The following is a 10,760-nucleotide window of genomic DNA, read 5'->3' on the forward strand; positions in this document are numbered from 1 at the left end:
ATGCAAAGGACTTCCAACCATTGTTGCATATTCTGAAGATGATGATGATGGCCCACTTGCCAAAAAAAATAGCTGAAGATAAAGAGATCATCGCGTGACAATTAGATGCAACACTGAGAAATTATTATCCTAATGTTTGGCAAATAGGCTCTAGAAGATAGTTTAGTTTTACGATCTTTATAGTTTAGAACTTTAGAGATGAAGATTGACATGTAAGACATTGGTTAAATGTAATGTTTTTAGTTATCATAAACTCCTAGTAGTTTAGTTATGAGTTATAACATTTTAGTATGACTTGAATATGAATTTAATATTGTTAGTTAAGGCCTTTAATTGTGTTTAGAATTTAAATTATATAGTTGCTTTTTATTTATATTGTCAGTTATCAGGTGCATGGTTTGTTATTAATATAAGAAGAAGAAGAAGGTGATGATGATGATGATTATTGAGGTTTTATATAATATTTTATTTTTGTTTTTGCAATATAAAAGTATGAGTCTTGTGGCATGTTTTTAATTGCAAGTCTTATATAGCTCATAGAGACATAAATGCTTCATATGTGATTTTATGCAATTTATTATCATTTTATGTGTTATGATTTTTTTTAGAATTTTTGCTATTTTATCTGATTTTTTTATTAAAAAATTATGATACCATAATGTACGATGTTACTTTGGGCTTGACCGATACATGTAACAATACGACATGTACAACCTTGATAACACATGTATACACATGCGTAGTGGTTCACTTTTCAAGTAAAAAGTATACATGTGGCTAGGGCTGATCAAGGATCTGGTCCAGATCCAGATCGTAAGAATCGGGTCAGGATCAAAATTGGGGTGCAATCGATCCGATCCAATTTGTAAAACAATGGTAATTGATTTGACTCGATCCCAAAAAAATGGGACCAAGTTCAAACTGGTTTGGGATCGAGTCAGATTAGTTATAAATATTATATATATATATATATATATATAGAGAGAGAGAGAGAGAGAGAGTAAAAATATAATTTTACCCTTTGAGTGACACATTGCATAATTTGTATTTAAAAAGTCATTTGGTAAAACTATAAATTCTAACCATTTAACAAGCTGTTGTATAATTTCCCAATGAACCACCTATTTTCACCAAAATGTGAATCAACTTAATTTTTTTAGGGTTTCTAGTTGCATCTGCCTCCTGCCTGGTGTTCTCTTCTTCCTCATTGCCATTTACCAACGTTGTTCGCCGATTCGCCATCGGCTCAATGCCAACGTCGGTCCAACATTGCCACCAACCCATTGCCATCAATGCCTCTCCATTTGGCCTTCTTTCCTCTTCCTCATCTCTATACAAGAGTACAATTTCCAAGTTTAAATCTAAAGAAAGGAAAGGAAGGAAGGGTGGAAGAAATGGGTAAGCATCTCCAACCTCTCTCTATCCTCTATTGCAATTTGCAAATTCTATTTATTTTCTTTTTAAAAAATATTATATTGTGATTTTGTGATTTTGAAAGGAATGAAAGAAATGAAAGGAAGTGAATTATGTGTTTTATGTTTGAAATTTAGATGTAATTTTTGGAAGGAAGAAAAGAAAGGGAAGGAAGGGAATTATGTGTGTTATTTTGAATTAGTGGTGATGGAATAGATGAAATCATAAAGGGATTTTGGTATTTTATTTTGCTTGTATAATTTAATTCTTAAATTGGTTTAAACATATTTTGAGTTCTAAATAATTTCTTTGCTTGTTTTCTTGCCTTCTTGGTATTCAATTAGTTTTTTCTTGCTATTTTGCTTTTATGCTTGGTATTAATTTGAGTCTTAAATAGTGGTTCTTTGCTTGTTTTTTATTTTATTTTGGATTTTGATATTTTATGCAAATTGCTTGTTTTATTGGTGTTTTTTTCATTATTTTCTTGAAAATCTTTCACGCACACATTGTGTGTTTGCTTGATTATATCACATGTTTATATTTATATTTTCTTGTGTCCCATATTTGCATAATTATAAATTGTCAATCAAGAAGTGATTATCAATTGACTCCCTATGGGTCTTCACAACCCATAGTTGAAGGTGATGACATTGATTATGTACTGAATGATTAGGATGAAGGACCAATAGAAATAGAAGAAGATGTAAGTGCCAATAAGCGTAAGAAAAGAACTACAGTTTGAAATTTTTTCACAGAATTTAAAAATAAAAATGGAGTTATGTAAGCAAGATGCAATAAGTGCAAGAAGGAATATCTTGTGAATAAAGAGGGGTCAACTTCAAAGTATCACAAGCATTTAAGAAAATGTCTAAATCAAGGGAATACAGGTGGAACTCAATAAATATCATCATTTAGTAGGTTGAATGATAAATCAAGTGACAATGTTTTATTGAGGGAGGTTGTCATAGATATGATTGTAATGCATGATCTTCAGTTTTCTCTAGTAGAATATCAAGGGTTTAATCATGTTATCAACATAGCTAATCCTAAATATGAGAGAATTAGTCGTCATATGACAAGGAGAGATATTATGAAGATATATAAGAATTAAAAGAAGAAAATGATGAATGCCTTAGCAAAAGTGGATAAAGTATCACTTACCAGTAATCTATGGACGTCCAATCAAAATATGAGTTATATGCGTCTTAGAGTGCATTACTTTAATGATGATTGGGTGTTGCAAAAAAAGTTCTTAGCTTTTGTGAGATACCCTCACCATACAAGGGTGATCATCTCTTCATAGTTATTGAATCGTTGCTTCTACAGTGGGATATTAGAAGCAAAGTTGTATCAATCACAGTGGACAATGCAACGAACAATGATGTACTTATCAGAATGCTATGAGACAACATGTCAAGAACTAGGGAGCTTTATTTTTCTGAAAAGTTCTTACATGTGCATTGTTGTGCACATATTTTGAATTGGATGGTCAAAGATAGTTTGAGACATATCAAAGAAGAGATAACTAGAATATCTTCATATGTGCAACATGTGAAGGCTTTGACAAACTGTACTAATAAATTCTATGAATTGGCAAAAGAGTTTAAAATATCTAGCACAAAAAGATCACATTTTTATGTTGCCACCAGATGAAATTCCATATACTTGATGTTGAGCACTGCCCTTATTCAGAGACATCTTCGAAAGATTAAACCCAATTTGTGGAGTTATGCCGTTTATTTGAATAATGGGAAAAACTTTTGGATGTTTGTAAAATTTTGAAGATTTTTTATGCGATGAAAAGTTTATTTTTATGTACATTCTATTCAATTGCAAATTTCTTTTGTTTAGAAATGCGAAACTTGAAAAGCAAATTGAATGTAAAGGTAAGAGAAGGACATTTTAAAGTAATGGCAAAGAGTATGTTGGAGAAATTTCACAAATATTGGGGTAATTCTACTTTACTATTTGCTATTGTAATAGTGTTAGACATTAGAATCAAAATGGCTGATTTAAGTGGGCTATATGCAAAGATGTTTTCTAGAGAAAAATGTATAGAAGAACTCAAATTGGTTAAAGATTCATTAATTTCTTTGCATAAATTATATGTAGAGAAAGATGATAATGTTGTTGGTCCTTCAAGTATTGATGTTTCTAATATTGTTGGTTCCAATTCGTATATGACTTTGATTCTTGATTTGCAATGAAAAAATATACTAAATGCTAGGAAAGATAATCATCTTGATAAATATTTGAGTGCTAATCAAGAGACATGTATTGACCCCAAATTTGATATTGCAATTTGGTGGAAGAAAAATGCAGTCATTTATCCCATCCTTGCGAAGATGACCCACCATGTTTTTGTTGTTTCTATTTCCACAATTGTGTTAGAATCTACTTTTAGTCAAGAAGGATGCGTAATTAGTCAATTTCAGAGTTCATTGGCAGCAACAACGGCATAAGCATTAATGTGTACCTCATGTTGGATAAAAAAGCTTGGGAGATAGCATATATTTTAATTGTTTTATTTTATTATTATATGAAATAAATTACTTAAATTTAATTATTTGTTTTATTTTTAGGATCATGATGTCGAGCCATTGGGGGTTGATTACGTATGATAAAGATTGAAGATGATGGAGATATGCAGTTGGCCATTTGGGGTTTCATTTGACTCTTTTTTGAGTATTTTGGATGTTTTATTTAGATGAATTACTTTAACTTGTTACTTGTCTTTAGATTGTTAAAGATATGGTGGAAGACTGAAAGTTTCTTGTTGTGAATCTTATGATGTATTCCTACAATCTGCACTTTATCTTTTGTTTCAATCTCATTGATTCCTATAACGTAATATGACACTGTTGATAATTCTTACTTTATCTAAGTTGCATTACAACATTTTTTGTAACAAAAATGAAAAAGATTTGATCCCACTGAGATTCATTAAAAATTGAATCAAATTCTAAGCAATTAGACATATTGTCAATTGTAGTGTAGGCTTATCATCATGATCATTGATATTGCATGAAATGCATATCATATTATCATAAAATCATGCAATTATATGTGCATATATAGCTTAAGAACACTTGTTTATGTTGTTTAGGTAAGAAAGAGCTACGGTTTGAATTTCATCATAATCGAAGTTAAAACGAAGAAATTAGAGCATTTTCTAAGAAATCAGATTCATATAGATGCGAAGTGGATCCACACCTGATCCAAAATCATACCCAAAATCATACAAATAAAGACCAAATCTGATCCACATGTCATACATACCCAACTTCAAATATCCAACATAATTTTTTTTATAAAAGCCCTCTTGATATTGGTGCAGGTGGTTTTTAGTAAATTTTAGATGTTTTAGATACTAAATTATAAATAGTTGTAAATAGGGCTTATTTTGTAATTTTATAAAATATGTTTCTACATATAGGGGACGTCCAGCTCTGAATCCATTATCTTTTTCTAGGGTTTCATGCCACCATCTCCATAGCTTCCTTTTTGCTTTCTAAATTTCTTCTTTTTTCTGCTTGCTTCTTCCTCACCTGCGACTTTTAGCTTTCTTTTCTTTCATCGTATTACATATTTTTTTTCATTGTGTGGCCTTATTTTTGCTGTAGGTACTTTTGACTCAGATTTGGTGTGAACCACCATCTACCTTCACGATCAATCGGCCAAGAACCCTCCTTTTGCAACCGACTGATCTCTTTTTATCCACCACCGATCTCCCTCTTCATTAACTTGGTCTCCCACGTGCTGCAACCAAAAATAAATTCTAACAACAAAAGGATGTTCATGGTGTAAAAACCAAGGTGTAAGTTTACTCTTTTCTACCCCCATACTCATCGAACAACCCTTGAGGTATGCCTTCCTCCCCCTCTCTACCTTTCGGCCTTTATTCTCCTACTTTTTCAAAAAACCTGAGTCTTGGCCCTTTTTTTCGTTTAGTTTTAGGTTTCAGATATTTTATAGTATTTTATGTCTAAAATAAGATTCTAGGGTCTGGTCGTTTTCTTGAGGGTATTTTCGTTGAGTCTTGAGTCATTTTCGGTCAAAACCCTATCCAAAAAGGCTATCCGGCTAGAGGTATTTTGCAAAAAATCATGTCCGTGTTCTGGTCAGTCTTTTATTTTTATTTTTTTTGGTTAGTTTAGGTTAGTGAGTCTCAGATCTGATTAGTTTAGTTTTTGGTGTTTTTAGATTCATGTTTTTAGAAAATAAAACGGATTAAATTAGTTCCTATAGATTTTTTTTATTTTCATGAATATAGTCTTGTTCTAGTTAAATCAGTGCATATAGTTAGATTAAATTCTCTTATTTATGTTAGTTTCAATTCAGTTTAGGTTAGATTTAGATTAATTTAATTCATATCGGATTCTTTTAGTTTTAGTATTCATTTAAATTAATTAAGTAGAGTTTTTGATAGTAGCCGATTAGGTTTTTATGATTTTTTTTTTTAATTTCGTAGTTAGATCTGATTATTTTTATTAATAAGTTAGTTCTTTATTGACTGAATCATGTTCTTGTTAGTTTTTTTTCATGTTAATTAGTTTTTGTTATCGTTAATTGGTTATTTCATTAATAATTAGAAATCAATAGATTAATTAGTTAAATAAACAGTTTTTGTTTCAACTAAATATGTTAGATTTAATTTTTTTGTTCTTTATTAGTAGTTAAATTTATGTTCTTTTAATCTTAGAATTTACTCCTAGCACTTATATTAGAATTAGTTGTTTAAGTTGTGATTATCGTTTTTAGATAGATTGAATAATTTAGCTGAATTAGAGAGTAATCATTATTTTTGTTTTAATCATTAATTTCAATTCACATCAATTTCTTTTATAGTAATTAGATCAGTCTTATTTAGTTTACTTTTAGTAGACCAATTAGATTAATTTGTTAGATTAATTAAATCATTAGCCATATCTTTTGTTTTTTAATTATCGGGTTTTCTTTAATTAGTGTAGTTAATAGTATTTTTCATTAAATCGTATTAGCTATAGAAAGTTAGTTATTAATTCAGTTAGTCAACCTTAGTTTTGTTTAATTCACATCAATACTAGTTTAGTTGCTAATTTGACTATTCAATTCAAAATAGCTTAGTTAAATAAAATAATGATAGCCGAGTCTTGTTCCTTGTTTCAATTCATTAATTAAGTTAATTCTTTTTTTATTTTGCTTCAAATTGTTATTAGTAGATTTGTTATTCCATACTGTAGCTTAGTTAATTAGTTGTTAGTTTGTTATTTATTCTTGTCATTTAGTGAGTATATTAGTTATTCTCAATTCTTGTTATTCGGTTATCATAAATTTCTTGATCTTTCTTTTTATTAGTAGTTAATTCTAAATTAGAATAATTGATTTTTCTCTTAATTATTAGGTGCCATCTTTATTTTATATTTTAGTTAAATTACTTCTTTATAGTTCTCTTTTAATTTAGTTCTTTTAATTGTATTGCCCCTTATTTAGTTTGAATATCTGATTATTGTTTAAAATAGGGTAGGTTCCTTTTTTATTTTTTTTTATATATTATAGGTCTCTATACTGTGCCAACATAAGGAAGATGGTGGGCTGAGGTGGAAGTGTCATTCTTTTGAAGCTCCCTGAAATTTGCTAGAGGGCCTGAGCTTAGTTTAGAATTTTTATTGTTTTTGTCTCTTTTTAATTTTACTTAGCATTATAATTAAGAATAATATAATTTTCTTTTCCAGTTATTAATAAAGTGAATTAAATGAATTATTTTGCCTAAGTTTTGTTTTCTGAGGAGACGATCCAACTTGCTACTCTGCAATGAGTGCAATAGCTAGTTTTAAAATTATTATTTGGTGCACAGTTCTTGGTTTAAAAATATTATTTTTAAAAATTGTCACCAATCATCACCATTGATACTTCTTCTAGTTATCATTTGTTAATTGTATTTGGGTGCCCTCTCTTGTTTTAGTCACTACAGGAACTCTCAAAGTTTTTTTTTTTAATATGCTATTTGTATAGAGTTCCTAGTTATAAGTCTGGTAGTGCATTTTAGTCATTGAATATGCTATCTATATTGAGTTCCTAGTTATAAGTATGGTATTGAGTTCCTATTTTGCTCAAATTCTAATGACTGTAGGTTGAATTTATAAGAGAAAAATGTGGTATACTTACAGAGATAATGACCACCAGTGGCATATTTTGGAAAAAAACCCAAAAAGAAAAGTTCTTTCCGGTCCGGTCCGATCCAAGTCAACTCCAAATTTGCTATCGGTTTGGATTGGATTCCATCCTTGGAATCCGGTTCCTAGGGATAAGCCGACCCCAATCCCAGAACCGGTTCCTAGGGGTGAAGTTTGATCCTAATTCTGAACTCATATTCTATGGTCGACTTTGGATCGGGATCAAACCAAAAACATGATGGTCTGATCCCTGTCGGGCCCCTATATGTTGCAGTGGTTTCACTCGGTACTCGGTCGAGTGGACTAATTAAGATTGGTTCAATCTGAGTCTTAACTGAGTAATGGTTGAAAATGAGTTAAACCTAAATTGTTACTCGGTTGAGATCCCACTTGGACCGAGTCACCGAGTTGGCCGGTTCAAACCGATGAGTCTGCCAACTATGCGTGATCTATTTTGCATGTTTAATTGTCTGGAAGTTGTTTATGGAATGAATATGTCATTCTCCTTTTAGCAGAAGTCAGGTGAAAATTGGTCAGTTGGAAAACACTTAAAAAATGTCTAGGCGTTGTGCTCTAGATATAAACATCGGAATGAGCATGATTTTAAAATACCGTCTTTTCTGTTCATGAATTTCAAATTGCTCTTTGTGGGTTGTATCTTCATGAAACTGTAATTGTCTGCTTTGGAGAATCGGAATTCTTGTACTATTTTGAGCTTATCTACAAGCCAATTATAAATTGCAAGAAAAACTGCACCCTGATCTTATTTGATAATGATTTACATTGATCACCTTGTAACTATGATGTAGTGTGTTGCAGAAAAGACCTACTAAATGCATGGCTATGCTTTATTTCTCTTTTACAGAATACAACTTTAGGATGCTATCATGGATATCTTAAATAACAAAGCAAGCCATGTCTATTTTGTTGTAGCATACATTAACAACTAAAACCTTTGTATTCTGTCATGCTTGTTGGGATGGTATGTTCTCAAGGAAAAACACAGTACGACAGAGAGATTTCAGTTTTAGCGGAGGTAAGGAGCACTTTTCTTATGTGAGTAGTTCCTCTATGTGCAATGCTTCTATCCTAAGTAGATGATAAGAAAGCTTCCTTATAATTTCATTAGTTCAAACCTTTTTATTTTGCCTCAACTGTTGAGGTTCTGCCATGTTTTTTTTTAAAGTTTGAAAAGCTATATTTTTCTTTAGCATCATAATGTAGTTGATAGATGTATCTTAAAACTAGTTACATCAATGTCCTAACAGGTGATGTGTGTGTATGTGTGTTTGTGTGATAGCCTTTTTCCTAGTGAAGGAAGGGGGCTATCTATAGTGTGAGGGCCTGCTGGCATCAGATGCATGTGGAAGGAGAATGTGCACAAAGTTGGTAACAAGTTTGCATGTCTAAAGCTAGATGCTACTAATGTGCACGTGGAAGGCTCACTAGATGCGATAGTGTTAGCTGCCTAACCAATACACCAAAATCCTAAAGTGATTAAGGTGCATAAAGTCAAGCTCCTAAACCACTAGAATCCTAACAATCCACCAAGCTCTGCAACCAATGTCCTCGACAACTCACTTTAGAATGTCTCACTTTGGTTTTAATTTTAAGTGGCCCTTTCCATCTTTGGCAGCTCTCACTCTGGTCTAGGTAGTTTTTTCCTAGGTTGCTTTCTCCAGGAACTGAGTTCAAGATAGTAGTTGTTTTTGTACCAAATGTTAGGTAACACATCGAGAAGCCCTAGGGTAAAGGGCACAAAGTCAAACCTTTAAACCACCTGGATCCTAGCATATGTGTGCATAGAGGATTTGAGCTCATGTGAGGGTGTGCATGCAAGGATTTATTGCACATTCGATAGAGGTGTTGAGGACACTTGGATGGAGATTAGGTAAGCAAGGTAAGTAGGCATTATAGGATGCAAGGAGAGAGAGAGACCTGCAGTAGACGACCCTCTTGCATGTAAAGGATTGGTAGCACCTTAGGGCCTGCACTCTGGTGCAACAACAGGGATACCAGGCCTTGACTCTGATTGAGAGAGAGTGTGGCAGGTTGTGCTGAGAGTGAGCAAGGTAAGACATGGGATTGAGGTTGGGAGAGGCACATGCAAGAGAGAAAGGAGTTTAAGGTCAAAGATGACAACTGTTTTAACATGAATGACAGAGGATGATGGATACAAGGTAAATGAGGTAGGAGATGATGTAAGGGAGAAGAGAAAGGGAGAAGTCTGGGATGCATAGTGCAGAGTGGAGTGAGGAAGAAGACGAAAGAGAAAGAGAGAGGGTGAGAGTTTCTTCTGCTTTGAGGTGGAAGGACTTATTTTTTTGTTAATTTATGGTGCCCATTACAACTCATTACCATTATATAGGCCTTCTATTAACACTAACTGATCATGCATAATTTATTCATAATTTTATACATTTTGTATGCTTGATATACTATGAAATTAACATTAAAAACCCATGTTTAACTGATATTTGTGCATTGTCTTGTAGGGTAGCATTTGATCTCAATTACAGAAAAAAATAAACAAGTTCGAACCCACGTGAGTTTTTTTGGAAAATTTTAGTTTTCATTAACAGGTTTTTAGAAATTACTTTTTAAAATGGAAGGTTTTGTAAAATTCTGAAAAATTAAGACACTCTTTTAGATTTTTTTTTAAAAATACCCCCTAACCTTAATTAACTTTATAAATATGATGATTTAGAGAGAGGGAGGGTCTTTCTCTTGTAGAAAAATACACCCCTTTCTCCCTCTCTCATAATCGGCCCCCTCTGTTTCGTTTTTTCTTTCTTCTTCTTTTCTCTTACTCTTCTTCGCTGGTGTAGAGTTTTATTTCTTGCATTTGGAGGTGCTGCATGACTGCTATCATCTTAGGAAGGCCGCTCTGTTCTCCCCAATCCATCGGAGGCAAACCCCAGGTGCGCTTCTTCTCCCCCTTCTATTTACATATTGCTACGTATAGGTAGTGTTATTCATTGATGCATTATTAGTTTTTTTTATATGTTAGTTTGCTACATAGTATAGATTTCTGCTTAATTTATTTTTTCAGCATAGGTTAGTTAGTTTTTTTGCTTAAATAGAAAAAAAACCTGGCTACTCTTTTTCTTAAATCGGTCGATCTGATCTCCTGATCATATTTGACGAGATCTGATTGGTCAGACTCGACTAGCCCCAAGTCGAGAAAACCAT

The sequence above is a fragment of the Nuphar pumila genome, chromosome 14, assembly GCF_984573655.1.
Source record: "Nuphar pumila chromosome 14, dmNupPumi1.hap1.1, whole genome shotgun sequence".
NCBI lineage: Eukaryota > Viridiplantae > Streptophyta > Magnoliopsida > Nymphaeales > Nymphaeaceae > Nuphar > Nuphar pumila.